Raw genomic sequence first — 16,304 nt, forward strand, 5'->3', positions numbered from 1 at the left:
AAGGAAGCTTGGGGAATGGACCCACTTGTATTAGGTGGTGGAGTTTAAGGAAAATACTTTCAAGAAAATAATGTGTTAGTGCCTGGTTTCTCTCTGAATTCCAGATATTGTACTGTTTGGTCTTAATATGTAACAGTGTCATAAAGAAACCCAAGATCACTGAGCGGCCTTCGCCAGCCATTCCCTCTGCCCATAACACCTTTGTTTTTGAGTCTGTCTGCAGAGCAAGAGTTTTAGAAGGTGATTGTGGTTTTAATAAGTGGAATTAGATATTAACAGTTTGTAGTTGTTTACCTGTAATTAGAATCTATTTATTTGTACAAGCCAATCATTAGTGTTAAGTACAGAAACCTTGTCAGGGTTTTCTGTTAACCTGGGTCTAAAAACCTGGCCAATTGGGATTCTACTTACTTCTTCACATCTTTAAGCTTTTTTGATGACTGTGAATAAGGAATATTTTCAGCAGAATCCTCCGATGAGGAGTAATACATTGACACACAAGTTTTACCTGAATGATGGGGTCAGTGTAGAGGGAGCTTTAACTGTATCTGACCCCATGCTGTCCCATCCTGGGAGTTTTTGATGGGGACAGTGTAGAGGGAGCTTTACTCTGTATCTGACCCCATGCTGTCCCTGTCCTGGGAGTGTTTGATGGGGGACAGTGTAGAGAAGCTTTACTCTGTATCTAACCCTGTGATGTCCCTGTACTGGGAGTGTTTGATGAGGGACAGTGTAGAGGGAGCTTTAACTGTATCTGACCCCATGCTGTCCCTGTCCTGGGAGTGTTTGATGGGGGACAGTGTAGAGGGAACTTTACTCTGTATGTAATTCCGTGCTGTCCCTGTCCTGGGAGTGTTTGGTGGGGACAGTGTAGAGGGAGCTTTATTCTGTATCTAACCCTGTGATGTCCCTGTCCTGGGAGTGTTTGATGGGGGACAGTGTAGAGGAAGCTTTCCTCTGTATGTAATTCCGTGCTGTCCCTGTCCTGGGAGTGTTTGATGGGGACAGTGTAGAGGGAGCTTTGCTCTGTTTCTAACCCTGTGATGTTCCTGTCCTAGGAGTGTTTGGTGGGGACAGTGTAGAGGGAGCTTTACTCTGTATCTAACCCTGTGATGTCCCTGTCCTGGGAGTGTTTGATGGGGGTACAGTGTAGAGGGAGCTTTACTCTGTATCTAACCCTGTGATGTTCCTTTCCTGGGAGTGTTTGATGGGGGACAGTGTAGAGGGAGCTTTCCTCTGTATGTAATTCCGTGCTGTCCCTGTCCTGGGAGTGTTTGATGGGGGTACAGTGTAGAGGGAGCTTTGCTCTGTATCTAACCCTGTGATGTTCCTGTCCTGGGAGTGTTTGATGGGGACAGTGTAGAGGCAGCTTTACTCTGTATCTAACCCTGTGATGTCCCTGTCCTGGGAGTGTTTGATGGGGGTACAGTGTAGAGGGAGCTTTACTCTGTATCTAACCCTGTGATGTTCCTGTCCTGGGAGTGTTTGGTGGGGACAGTGTAGAGGGAGCTTTACTCTGTATCTAACCCCGTGCTGTCCCTGTCCTGGGAGTGTTTGATGGGGACAGTGTAGAGGAAGCTTTGCTCTGTATCTAACCCTGTGATGTTCCTGTCCTGGGAGTGTTTGTTGGGGACAGTGTAGAGGGAGCTTTACTCTGTATCTAACCCCGTGATGTCCCTGTCCTGGGAGTGTTTGATGAGGGACAGTGTACAGTGTATCTGATCCCATGCTATAGCTCAATTGCAAGATACAACAGTGTTCTATCTTTCCATACCAAGACCCTGTCACTTGATGAATGTACAATGCAGCCAAAAATGAAAGGAAATGGAACAATGTCACTTTATGATGTATAAAATGTCCTGGCCTCAGGCTATGCTGCAATAATTCAGCTCCTCCATGTACAATCTGTTATTATTTATTTTCCAATAAGAACTTGAACAAATTAAGAGATGAGATTGAACATTTCTGGGAAATATGTCTCCCAGTTCCACACACCTGACTCATTAAAATTTGCTCTTAATAAAAACTCAATTCTATTCTAGCGGGCTGTGTAAGTAAAAATAGATTGACAATATTCTGTGGAAAACTCATCCATCTGCCTTGCTCTGACTGAAGGAAGGTCCTTTGTCCAAACATCACAAATTGAAAACTGATTTTTTTTATATAGATTGAAAAATAAGCCCCATCAAATTGGTATTTCCAACAGTAAACTCCACAGACCTCTCTCACTATCGCTGAATTTTGCTTTTGACTGCATTAAAAACGACAGATGTACACATAGAACATAGTACATTACAGCGCAGTACAGCCCTTGGGCTCTCGATGTTGTGCCGACCTATGAAATGCCCATCTAACCTACACCGTTCCATTATTATTCACATGTACGTCCAATGCCCATTTAAATGCCCTTAATGTTGGCGAGTCTACTACAGGCAGATCATTCCACACCCCTACGACTCTCTGAGTAAAGAAAATATAGCAGGCTTATTCATATGCCTGCCGTAAGATATCCTTACTTGTATATTTTAAAATGATAGGATGACAAAACAATTTCTGGAGACAATCTGATGAACAGTAAACATATTGTCTCTGCACTTTAGAGTTTCAATCTCTATTGCATTTTTTTTTACACTTCCTGTCCTTCTGAGCAAATCTTGGCCCATTCCTGTTTAGCCTCATCTGTGTACCTTGCTCTATCGCCCTTACTCGTCTGTCTGTGTATCTGCATGAATATGCTCCTGCCCCTGTCTGTGTGTTTCTCCCTCTATGCCTCCAACACAATATTACATTCACAAACCAAAACAGAAATTGCTGGAAAAGCTCAGCAGGTCTGGCAGCATCTGCGAGAGAGAAGTCAGAGTTAATGTCTCAGGTCGAGTTCTGAGGAAAGGTTATTTAACCCGCAAAGTTAACTCTGATTTCTCTCCACAGATGCTGCCAGACCTGCTGAGCTTTTCCAGCAATTTCTGTTTTGGTTTCCGATTTACAGCATCTGCAGTTCTTTCGGTTTTTACACAATATTACATTGTTAACTTTCTGCCTAGTTTTTCTGTACCGTTATTTGATTACATTATGTCTCTATCTTGTCCATATTTTTGTGTCTGTGGTCTTTTCAAAATTCCTGTTGAATGATAAGTCAAGAGTTAATGGCAAGCAATGGGTTTTTGTAGCAGGAATCCTTTCTCATCTGCAAATAAGCATCTCTGTAAAAGACATCCGTTATCGGTACATTCATACGGGAATGGGGTAAATACTTGAAGAGGGTAGATGATACAATTAGGAAAGAACAGGGGAGCAGTTGAACTAATGAGTTAGCTCATTCAAAGGGCTAGCAGAGGTGAATATGCTGAAGGACACCTATTGCATTGCATCATACAATGAGATCATTGTCAGAATGTATTAGCATCTGTAAACACTGTTAGCACAATGCTATATAATGTTAGTTGATGTTAAAAGCCACCGGAAGCTAAACTAATTAACTCACCTTGGGTACCTGACAGCTTCTAACTACAACACTGCAAGACGCCTGACCCAAAAACTGAGCAGACGACGTAAGGCAAAACACAAGGATGGCACTGAGGGATGGCTCTGACTGAAGGAGATCTTCAGAAAAAAGCTTCTGTTGATACTCAGATTAATGCGAAGAAGAGAGTTAAGCTGAGGACCCAACGACTGAGTGACATCCTGCAGTATCCACAAAACTATACCACTCTAAACTATATTACTCTAAACTATATTACTCTAAACTAGACCTCTCTAAACTATATCACTCTAAACTATATCACTCTAAACTATATCACTCTAAACTAGACCTCTCTAAACTAGTTGAAACTTTATTGCTGGAACAGCACAGCAGGTCAGGCAGCATCCAGGGAACAGGAGATTCGACGTTTCGGGCACAGGCCCTTCTTCAGGAATGAGCAGAGAGTGTTCAGCAGGAGAAGATAAAAGGTAGGGAGGAGGGACTTGGAGGAGGGGAGTTGGAAATGTGATAGGTGGAAAGAGGTCAAGGTGAGGGTGATAGGTCGGAGTAGGGTGGAGGCGGAGAGGTCAAGAAGAAGACTGCAGGTCAGGAAGGCGGTGCCGGGCTGGAAGGATCCGGCTGAGACAAGGTGGGGGGAGGGGGGATGAAGAAACTGGTGAAGTCCAAGTTCATCCCCTGCGGTTGGAGGGTTCCCAGTCGGAAGATAAGACGCTCCTCCTCCGACCGTCGGGTTGTTGTGGTTTGGCGGTGGATGAGTCCAATGACCTGCATATCCTCGGTGGAGTGGGAGGGGGAGTTGAAATGCTGTGCCACAGGTTGGTTGGGTTGGTTCGTCCGGGTGGCCCAGAGGTGCTCCCTGAATCGCTCCGCAAGTAGGCGGCCTGTCTCCCCAATATAGAGGAGGCCACACCGGCTGCAGCGGATGCAGTAGATGATGTGGGTGGAGGTGCAGGTGAATCTGTGGCGGATATGGAAGTTTCCCTTGGGGCCTTGGAGAGAAGTGAGGGGGGAGGTGTGGGCGCAAGTGTTGCACCTCCTGCGGTTGCAAGGGAAGGTGCCGGGAGTGGTGGTTGGGTCGGTGGGGGGTGTGGATCTGACAAGGGAGTCGCGGAGGGAGTGGTCTCTACGGAAAGCTGATAGGGGAGGGGAGGGAAATATATCCTTGGTGCTGGGGTCTGTTTGGAGGTGGCGGAAGTGACGGCGGATGATGCGCTGTACATGGAGATTGGTGGGGTGGTAGGTGAGGACCAGTGGGGTTCTGTCCTGGTGGCGGTTGGAGGGGCGGGGCTCAAGGGCGGAGGAGCGGGAAGTGGAGGAGATGCGGTGGAGGGCACCGTCGACCACGTCGGGGGGGAAATTGCGGTCCTTGAAGAAGGAGGCCATCTGTGTTGTACGTATTTTGAACTGGTCCTCCTGGGAGCAGATGCGGCGGAGACGAAGGAATTGGGAGAATGGGATGGCGTTTTTACAGGGGGCAGGATGGGAGGAGGTGTAGTCCAGGTAGCTGTGGGAGTCGGTAGGTTTGTAGTAGATGTCCGTGTTGATTCGGTCGCCTGAGATAGAAACAGAAAGGTCTAGGAAGGGGAGGGAGGAGTCCGAGACTGTCCAGGTGAATTTGAGGTCGGGGTGGAAGGTGTTGGTGTAGTGGATAAACTGTTCAACCTCCTCGTGGGAGCACGAGGTAGCGCCGATACAAACGCCATCCCATTCTCCCAATTCCTTCGTCTCCGCCGCATCTGCTCCCAGGAGGACCAGTTCAAAATACGTACAACACAGATGGCCTCCTTCTTCAAGGACCGCAATTTCCCCCCCGACGTGGTCGACGGTGCCCTCCACCGCATCTCCTCCACTTCCCGCTCCTCCGCCCTTGAGCCCCGCCCCTCCAACCGCCACCAGGACAGAACCCCACTGGTCCTCACCTACCACCCCACCAATCTCCATGTACAGCGCATCATCCGCCGTCACTTCCGCCACCTCCAAACAGACCCCAGCACCAAGGATATATTTCCCTCCCCTCCCCTATCAGCTTTCCGTAGAGACCACTCCCTCCGCGACTCCCTTGTCAGATCCACACCCCCCACCGACCCAACCACCACTCCCGGCACCTTCCCTTGCAACCGCAGGAGGTGCAACACTTGCGCCCACACCTCCCCCCTCACTTCTCTCCAAGGCCCCAAGGGAAACTTCCATATCCGCCACAGATTCACCTGCACCTCCACCCACATCATCTACTGCATCCGCTGCAGCCGGTGTGGCCTCCTCTATATTGGGGAGACAGGCCGCCTACTTGCGGAGCGATTCAGGGAGCACCTCTGGGCCACCCGGACGAACCAACCCAACCAACCTGTGGCACAGCATTTCAACTCCCCCTCCCACTCCACCGAGGATATGCAGGTCATTGGACTCATCCACCGCCAAACCACAACAACCCGACGGTCGGAGGAGGAGCGTCTTATCTTCCGACTGGGAACCCTCCAACCGCAGGGGATGAACTTGGACTTCACCAGTTTCTTCATCCCCCCTCCCCCCACCTTGTCTCAGCCGGATCCTTCCAGCCCGGCACCGCCTTCCTGACCTGCAGTCTTCTTCTTGACCTCTCCGCCTCCACCCTACTCCGACCTATCACCCTCACCTTGACCTCTTTCCACCTATCACATTTCCAACTCCCCTCCTCCAAGTCCCTCCTCCCTACCTTTTATCTTCTCCTGCTGAACACTCTCTGCTCATTCCTGAAGAAGGGCCTGTGCCCGAAACGTCGAATCTCCTGTTCCCTGGATGCTGCCTGACCTGCTGTGCTGTTCCAGCAATAAAGTTTCAACTTTGATCTCCAGCATCTGCAGACCTCACTTTCTCCTCTCTAAACTAGACCTCTCTAAACTAGACCACTCTAAACTAGACCACTCTAAACTATATCACTCTAAACTATATCACTCTAAACTAGACCTCTCTAAACTAGACCACTCTAAACTATATCACTCTAAATTAGACCTCTCTAAACTAAATATCACTCTAAACTAGACTTCTCTAAACTAGATCACTCTAAACTAGACTTCTCTAAACTCGACCACTCTAAACTATATCACTCTAAACTAGACCTCTCTAAACTAAATATCACTCTAAACTAGATCACTCTAAACTATATCACTCTAAACTATATCACTCTAAACTATATCACTCTAAACTAGACTTTTCCTGAAGAAGGGCTTATGCCCGAAACGTCGATTCTCCTGTTCCCTGGATGCTGCCTGACCTGCTGCGCTTTTCCAGCAACATATTTCCTTCTCTAAACTATACCACTCTAAACTAGACTTCTCTAAACTAGATCACTCTAAACCATACCTCTCTAAACGATATCGCTCTAAACTAAATATCACTCTAAACTGTACCTTTCTAAACTATACCTCTCTAAACTATGTCACTCTAAACTAGACCTCTCTAAACTATACCACTCTAAACTAGACCTCTCTAAACTAGACCACTCTAAACTAGACCACTCTAAACTATATCACTCTAAACTAAATATCACTCTAAACTAGACTTCTCTAAACTAAATATCACCCTAAACAAGACCATTCGAAACTAGATCTCTCTAAACTAGACCACTCTAAATTATATCACTCTAAACTAGACCGCTCTAAACTAAATATCACTCTAAATTAGACCACTCTAAATTATATCACTCTAAACTAAACATCACCCTAAACTCGACCACTCTAAACTATACCACTCTAAACTCCTTTCAATGACCAGAAGAGAAAAGCAAGCAGCCTCAGGTTGAGTCAATAGCTCAGAAAGTAAATAGACTGAATAAAGTACCAACAGCAATGGAAATTCCCTAAACATTACTTCAGCCAACATCTGCACGTGACAAACGTCTCTGGCAGCTTCCTGTGATGGTGAAATTCACGCCCTAACGGACAGTTCTCCCCTCCTGCTAAGACAGAAATGATATCCAGCCTGGCGAAGAAATTGATTTAATCTAACCTTCACCCCTTCTCTTTTTGATCTCTCATTTCTTCTGATTTCTCTATATCCTGTCCCTCTCTCTCTGTCTCCTTTCTCCATTCTCTGCACCTCTCTTTTCCCTCTGCTCCTCAGTCTCTGTTCTCCTCCCCACCATGGTCATCTCCTCATTCTCTAACCCTGCTCTACCTGAAAAGTGATCTGAGTCTGCCTGTCACCTCAGGATAGGGGGTGACAGAGTGCTCAGCTTCCAGACCAGCACAGCACAGAGCTGAGAGCTCACTGATCTTCCTCACTGTTCTAGGAGCTGGACTGACTCCTGTGAGTGAACCGACAGCGTCAGCCACTGAGACTGACTGTCAATAAAAGGACATGGTAACTGAATAACAATGGTCAGTTGTAGGTCACACCAGCTACGAACACAAGGCTCTGTAAATTTGATTCTTATTTGTTACAGAAATGCATTGTCTTTGATTAAACCAAGTGCTTTTACCGAACAGCAATGTCATAGCAGTACTGATTTGTGATCTGCTGACAAGACTCATCGTGCTGGGCTCCTGAGAAAAAAAAATCAGCAAGGAGCATTGTGCTCAATTGCTGAGCACTTTGCTCTTTATTCACACCCCTGCCCTTGTTGCTCAGAGGTGGAATTCTATCATTGTGGCCAGGAGGGAGCGGTTAGTCAGGGCCAGAGCTCTGTAAGCGTAATTGCACCTTGACAAATGTTCTGTCAGGAAGGGCACTGGCTGATCAGGACTCATGGAGGTTACAGTAAAATAACCAACTTACCATTTGCACAGAGGTTGGACTTGAAATTCAAACAAAATATGTCAAAATATGTCAAAACGAGAGGAGGATGCAGAAAGGCATGCTGGGAAAGGGGTTTCATGGGAGGAGGGGACTCATCTGGGTATGGGGAGGAGATGTGCATAGTGTATGACCTCGCCTGGCACCCTCACCTCGTGTACCAGGGGCATGGAGGTACAGGTGCATATGCTGGCTCATGGAGACTGATTGGGTCTTGGGGAAGTCAGAGGATGGTGGATTTAATGGGTGGTCTACAGGAAGGTGATGCAGAATTCTGGTGACTCACTGGGATGTTCAAGGCTGAGGTAAATGGAGAGTGTGTAATAGGAAATAGTGTACACACTCGGGGGAAATGATTGAGTGGCACTTAATACCATTTTGAAAGGGCAGGAATATCGATCACAGGTTCATGCAATGCACAGACCAAAGGCTGTGATAACCCAAACCCTAACTCTAACCCTAACCCTAACCCTAACCTTAATCCTAACCATAACCCTAATCCTAATCCTAACCATAAACCTAACCAAACCCGAACACTAATCCTAAACCTAACCTTAACCGTAACCCTTACCCTAATCAAAACACTAAACCTAACCCTAACTCTAAGTCTTACACTGATCCTAACCCTAATCTTAACCCTCACCCTAATACTAACCCTAAATCTAACTACAAACCTAAATCTAACCCTAACTCTAACCTTAACCCTAAATCTAACCCTAACCCTAACACTAACTCTAACCCTAACCATAGCTCTAACCCTAACCCTAACTCTAACCCTAACCCTAACCCCAACCAAAGTCTAACTCTAACCCTAACTTTAATCTTAACCCTAACTCTAACCCTATCTGTAATCCTAACCCGAACCCTAAACTTAACCGTAACCCTATTCCCTGGCCTTCCAACAGCACTCACCCCCCTCCCCAGGTTCAGCCTCTGCTGGCCATCTCATTGACAGATACACCTTTACACACAGAGGGAGCTGGAAGGTAAAGATGTTGAGCATGAGGAGCCAACAGTGTCGCCAAGTGCCGTGTGTGCACACTGTTCCCCTACTTCTGGATGGTGCTGTCAGCTCTCACACAGACCCCCATTCATTGAGCCTCATCTGTGGTCATGGATTAATGCTAGATAACGTAACAATGCACTTAACATCTTTACAGAGAGCTGATAACTGTATGTAAGGTTAAAGAACAAGCATAAAGTACGAGTCATCTGCAATCCAATGTCAGCCATGGCAACAAGCTGTCCTCCCACCTTGTCTCATTTTGTTTCCTGTTCCACACCTGGGCTAGAGGGAGCCTGCTGCCATTGGAACCCATTGGCTCTGGAAGCCTGGTTGGTTTCTTAAATACCTGGGGGCTCTTGTGTCCAGATGGGTCACACATGCCAAGGGTCATCTTGCCAAACTGACCTTCCTCAGTTTGATCATTGTCAGGGTCAGTGAGAGGTCAAGCAGGGTGGAGACAAAAAGCCCAGCCACCTCCACACTGCCCTGATTGGGAAGGGGCCTGTAGAAATGTGGTTCCACCTCTCGCGGGGTATCCCCTGGGGTGAGCATGGACATAACAACTAATCGAGGGACACGGAAGGTAGTTAATGTGGTGAGTTTGATCAGATAGAGTGAGAAAACCTGTAGTACAAAAGCCTCCAAAAAAACTCAACAAGGTCGGACCGAGCCAATAACACCAGATTCAGGCCAGATTTGTTTATTAATGATGCAAAGATTTAGATTTAGATTTGATTTATTGTGGTCACATGTAGCTTAGTACAGTGAAAAGTTTAGTTTTGTGAGCAGTACAGGCTGATCATAGCAAATAAGGACCTACAGATCATTGGGTGCTCAGACAGACCGAGGCAGATAGGGTTAGGGCAAAAATAAACCGGGACTGTGTGAAGAATTTGTTTGTATTTAGTTCCTGCAAAATGATCCTTCTGTCATCACCAAAATAAACCATCTGGCCAATGACCTACAGCCTGTGGGATCTTCCTATGTTTCAGTTGAGAATTGACTGGTATATTAACGCAGGACTGCATTTCAATGGGACTTCCTGAAGTTGTCAATGCTAATGTGCTGTACATTCTGCCTTCTTCCCTGAATCAGCGAAACCATTTACTTGATACACAAGCATAACTTTCAGATGTCTCCAATAAAATTTACCTTCTCAAAGTGTCAGACTTGTACATGAACATATTTCTGTAGTTTCATACTGTGGCAAAGTCTCTGTACATCATTAAAACAGCTTTGGTGTGAGCTGCAAGATTTGACCACCCGGTTGGGAGGTTAGCGAGTACAAAATGAGTCATCAGAACATACGAGTATGGGAAAATAGGAGCAGGAGTAGGCCATTCAGCCCTTCAATCCTGCTCTACCATTCAATTTGAGCACCATTTTCCTGCTCCATTCTGCACTCCCTGGTGTTTTCAACATGACGTTAACTGTCTTGGCTAAACCTTGCTGGAAAACCGCCAGCACCCATGACAATGTCTTCACAAAATTGGAGAGGGCTACAGAGGAAAGAAACATTATCCAGAAGTCAGCTGCTCACTGTGAAATGCTGAGTTGTATTTCGAGCAGGTGAAGGAAGTGTGTGGAAAGGAGACAACCAGTTAGCAGAATGGAGCAACCTGGCTCTACAGTTCAGCATCAGCCAGAATTCAGGGGCTTTTCTGCTAGATTCCACAGCAGCAGCAGCAAAGCAACACAGCAAGCATCCATTATTTAGCAGATAGTTAGGATTCTATGAGATAATTTGCTTTGTTTACTCAATAGGTAGAGTATTTTACCCACTCCGCAAAACCATAAGTTTGCACATGTGTGGAGTTTGGACATTCTCCGTGTGTCTGTGAGGGTTTCCTCCGGTTTCTTCCCACAGTCCAAAGATGTACAGGTCAGGTAGATTGGCCATGGGAAATTGTCCCATAGTGTCCAGGGAAGAGCAGGATGGATGGGGTTAACCATAGGAAATACAGGGTTACAGGGATTGAGTAGGGGTGTGGTCTGGGTGGGATGACCTTTAGAGGGTTGGTGTGGACTTGATGAGGCCGAATGGCCTGCTTCCACACTATAGGGATTCTACGATAAGACTTAAGAACTGAAGTAGACCATTCAGCCCATCAAGTCTGCTCTGACATGGCTGGTCTGATCATCCTCAACTCCATTTTCCTGCCTTCTCTCCATAAGCCTTGATTTCCTTCCTGATTAAAAACCTGTCCATCTCAGCTTTGAACATGCTTTACAACCCAGCCTCTCCAACAGATTCCCTACGCTCTGAGATAAGGAATTCATCCTCATCTCTGCCTTAAATGGACAACCCTTTAGATTACCTACAGGCCCTTCGGCCCACACTAACCCTCCAAAGAGTAACCCACCCAGATCCATTTCCCTCTGACTAATGCCCCTAACACTATGGGCAACTTCCCATGGCCAATTCACCTAACCTGCACATCTTTGGACTGTGGGAGGAAACCGGAGCACCCAGAGGAAACCCACGCAGATGCGGGGAGAATGTGCAAACTCCACACAGACAGTCACCCGAGGCTGGAATCGAACCCAGGTCCCTGGTGCTGTGAGGCAGCAGTGCTGACCACTGAGCTACCGTGCTGCTTTATTCTGAGATAATTCCCTCTGGTCCTAGACATTCCTACAAGGGGAAACAGCCTCTCTACACCTACCCTGTCAAGTCCCCCTAAGAATCGTGTTTGTTTCAATAAGGTCGCCTCTCATTCTTCTAAACTCCAATGAGTACAGACCCAACTTACTTGAGCTCTCTCAGTAAAATAAAACTCTCCATATGTGGAATCAGCCGAGTGAACCTTCTCTGGGCTGCCTCCAATGCTACTGTATGTTTCCTTAGATATAGGGGCCCCAAAACTGTTCACAGTATTCCAACTGTGGTCTGACCAATGTCCTGAATGGTTTTAGTCAGACCTCCTCTATTCCCTTCAAAAACAGAAGTCAGCATTCAATTGGCCTTCCCTATTACTGATGAACTTGGATGCTTGCTTTTTGTGATTCATTCCTTAGGACCCACAATCCCTCTGTTCTGTAGCTTTCACCATTTAAATAATATTCACCTCTGCTGTTCCTCCTGCCAAAGTGCATAACCTCACATTTCCTCACAGTATATTCCATCTGCTAAGTTTTTGTTCACTCACTGAACCTGTCCATATCCCTGTACAGACTAAATATCTCATCCTCACCACTTGCCTTCCCAGCTAATTTGGTGTCATTTACAAACCTGGCAACAGTGCACTCACTTTCACCCTCCAATTCATGAACAGAACTCTATACCCTCTACTCCAGGGAGCTGTAGACATTTGATTGCTGGTTATATCCAAATTAGAGACTGATAGATGTCCTGCTACAAAGGGGATTAACGGAAATGGGGATAGCATGGGATAGTTGAGGTAGAAGATCAGCTGGGATCTGATAGAACATAGAACATTACAGTGCAGTACAGGCCCTCCGGCCCTCGATGTTGTGCCCACCTGTGAAACCAATCCATCTAGCCTACATTATTCCATTGTCATCTATGACCATTTAAATGCCCCTAAATTTGGCGAGTCTACTACAGTTACAGGCAGTGCCTTCCATGCCCCTACTACTCTCAGACTAAAGAACCCACCTCTGACATCTGTCCTATTTCTATCACCCCTCAATTTAAACCTATTTCCCCTTGTGCTAGCCATCACTATCTGAGGAAAAAGGCTCTCACTGTCCACCCTATCTAACCCTCTGATTATCTTGTATGTCTCAATTAAGCCACCTCTCAACCTTCTTCTCTCTAACAAAAACAACCCCAAGTCCCTCAGCCTTTCCTCATAAGACCTTCCCTCTATACCAAGCAACATCCTAGTAAATCTCCTCTGAACCCTTTCCAAAGCTTCCACATCCTTCCTATAATGTGGCGACCAGAACTGTACACAATACTCCAAGTGCAGCCACACCAGAGTTTTGTGCAGCTGCAGCATGACCTCATGGCTCTGAAAATCAATCCCTCTACTAATAAAAGTCAACACACCTTCTTTACAACCTTATCAACCTGGTGGCAACTTTCAGGGATCTATGTACATGGACAATGAGATTTCTCTGCTCATCTACACTACCAAGAATCTTACTATTAGCCCAGTATGCTATATTCCTGTTGCTCCTTCCAGAGTGAATCACCTCATACTTTTCCATATTAAACTTCATTTGCCAACTCTCAGCCCAGCTCTGCAGCTTATCTATGTCAAAGGTTATCTCTGGTAGGTTGGTAAAGCTGAGACCATATAACCCACACCTGTCCCTATATTGCTGTTTATTTTCCATTATGTTTAATAATATTTTAAATTGCAATCTTTCTGGAGGTGGAAGCAGTACTACGCAGGAAACATGTTGGACTGGACGTGTGTCCCACAAGAGACAGGTGAGTATCTGGCCTGAACATCACCTAATGTCACCCACAACTTCAGGGAACTAGACTAATAGAACTGTACGACACTACGTGATTTATTTTCTTATCTATACATCCGGAGACACTCTTCCACACCACTGACTATGTTTTTCCAACAAATGGCCCATGTTCCTTCTTTTTGTTTACCCTCTACCACTAATGAACCCTGTTTCTGATTCAATTACCAAAGCAAAGTCCATAATAGCCAGTGGAATGACACCCAAAGTGAGGGAAAGGTGGGAACCATTTGAGCTAAACCTCCGCACTTTACCCTTTATTGCATTTTCTAGTTAGTCAGGTGTACAACTACGCATACTGGAGTTCTCTGCAGCTCTGTTAGTGTCACTTTTCCAATTTTCGCCCACTGCTCAGTGAGGAGTCATTCACAGGCACTAACCTCCCTCCCTGCACGGGTCATGTATTGTGTGTTACTAATCTGTGCAGAATTAAACTAATCACTGTGTTTTGTCCACGCACATTCCTTTGAACAACACATTTGAATCAGTAACAGCAATGCAGCTGTATCTCTCCCTCCTCCGGGGGCACTGGGGCCAATAGGTTCATCAGACTGACAGCTAGCTGGCTGACCCAGCACAGTCCACAAACTGAAGCTTGGAATATCCCCTTCTCCATGGATCTGTGTTAGAGAGTGTGGAGCCTTTACCCAGCTTCTCATGGCTTCCCGATGTTGATTATCCTTGTCCACACATGGTCTGGCCTGATGTGGTACCCAGGGTGTGGTACCCAGAGACTCAGCCCTTAGCCTGAGGGAAGCTTCATTCATGGAGCTACAGTCTCGGTGGGTCCAGCAAGCTCATTATGTTTTCAGTTAACAGGCTGTAGCTGCAGTAAATCTCCTTTCATCAGCCTACTTGGTAAGCCATGTTTGTGATATCAGGCAGGCCGCGTTGTCTGTGGGATTCGAGAGGTTTTAGAGCAGGGAGCAGAATGAACAATCGAAGAATAAGCAGAGACATGGAAGCAAATATTCACACTAACTGCTGTGAGAATGGAATGGGAACATGATTAGATATCACTTACTGTTCGGAATTGTTACGTTTTGTGAAATGGACAGCATGGGAGCCACATTACTCCACCAGCAGGAATCTAATGTGATTCCACTGTATTAATTGGCAGAGAATGTATCCCACATGTTCTACCCAGCAGGGCCTGCTGCTGAATGGCGTCAGCATCCAACTTTAAAGAGAGCCTTCAGGCTTTAAAGAGCCTCCAACTAGCAAGCCCCGTCCAATACACTCCAACAACTGACTGACCGACTGGGCGTGAGGCTTCTTCATAGAACCGGTCAGGCAAAGTGGTCACTTTGGGTGGGATCAGCCTATCCTGCTGTCTGTGAAACTTAACCTTTGAGGAGTTAAGTGCATGATTCCACAAGGCTGGTGAAAAATGAAATGATGTTGAACATCAAAAAGCAGGCAAAACTAAGGTAAGAGATTAAATCTCTGAGAATTGAGGTCTTGATAAGCAGCAACAAAAGCATGGAATCTGGAATAACTTCACTGGAGCTAAGAGGGAATGCAGACAGTGCTCACCCGGCTGATATTGGGAATGGCAGTAGTGTCCTGTCAGGGGAGATTGGTTTGAGTGAGCCTGTATTCATTTGAGTTTCAGGGGAACCTGATTGAAATGGATAAAACCTGTAACAGAGCTGGACAGAGTAGATACAGTGAGGATTTTCCCCTGGTTGAGGGAGATTAGAACCATTGGGCACAGTCTGAGGGGGATGTAGGGGACAGCATTTAGGACTGAGATGAGGAAACATTTCTTCACTCAGAGGGTGGTCAATCTGTGGAACTGTCTACTACAGAAGGCTGTGGAGAACGAGTTACTGAGTATATTCCGCAAAGATGTTGAGAGTTTTTTTTAAGATTTTAAGGAGGTCAAGATTATGCAGAGGAAACAGGAATATGTGTATGATCAGCCAAGGGATCATACTGAATGGGAAAGTAGGCTCAAAGGGCCGAATGGCCTGTTCCTACTCCTAGTGTCTGTAAAACCACAATTTATCCATCTCTTTGTAACTGCAATTTGGTTTGGTCATTACTTATTGGATACAGTTGAATTGTTGCAGGGATTCTGCGTGACATGTGGTAAGAAATAAAGGGTAACAAAGCAATTTAGTCACCTGTGTTTCTATGATACTGAATAGAATTGGATGTAAAGTGGGGAATATATAATATTTTGCTTTGTTAGTGAAACAGTTACTGCAAAATACAGGATTGGATGAGGCGGGAGCTTACAGAGTGCAATATTATTCATCAATGGACAAAGCCAGGACTCTACACAACTCAATTTAATTGTCAATTGGACAATTTGAGAAGGCCTATAAACTCAATATAATTCCTAATGACAGAATGATGGGGGGGTTACAGAATATTAAAAATAAAGTTCAATTGAACCTAGAAGGATTGGAGGGTTGAGAGCACACAATTTGTTTCTCAATGGGCACGACTGGTGGAATCCATAAAAGTAATTTTATTTTCAATTGGATAGCCAATATTCCATCAAATCTTTGACAGCAGTGGGACAGCTGTATATCAAGAGAGCCACCTCTACTTTGGTAATGCTACGCAGAGCTTTATGCTTGTCTGCAC

This window comes from Chiloscyllium plagiosum, unplaced genomic scaffold (assembly GCF_037043375.1).
Source record: "Chiloscyllium plagiosum isolate Xiang-an unplaced genomic scaffold, Cpla_swu_hap1 HiC_scaffold_42, whole genome shotgun sequence".
NCBI classification, from domain to species: domain Eukaryota; kingdom Metazoa; phylum Chordata; class Chondrichthyes; order Orectolobiformes; family Hemiscylliidae; genus Chiloscyllium; species Chiloscyllium plagiosum.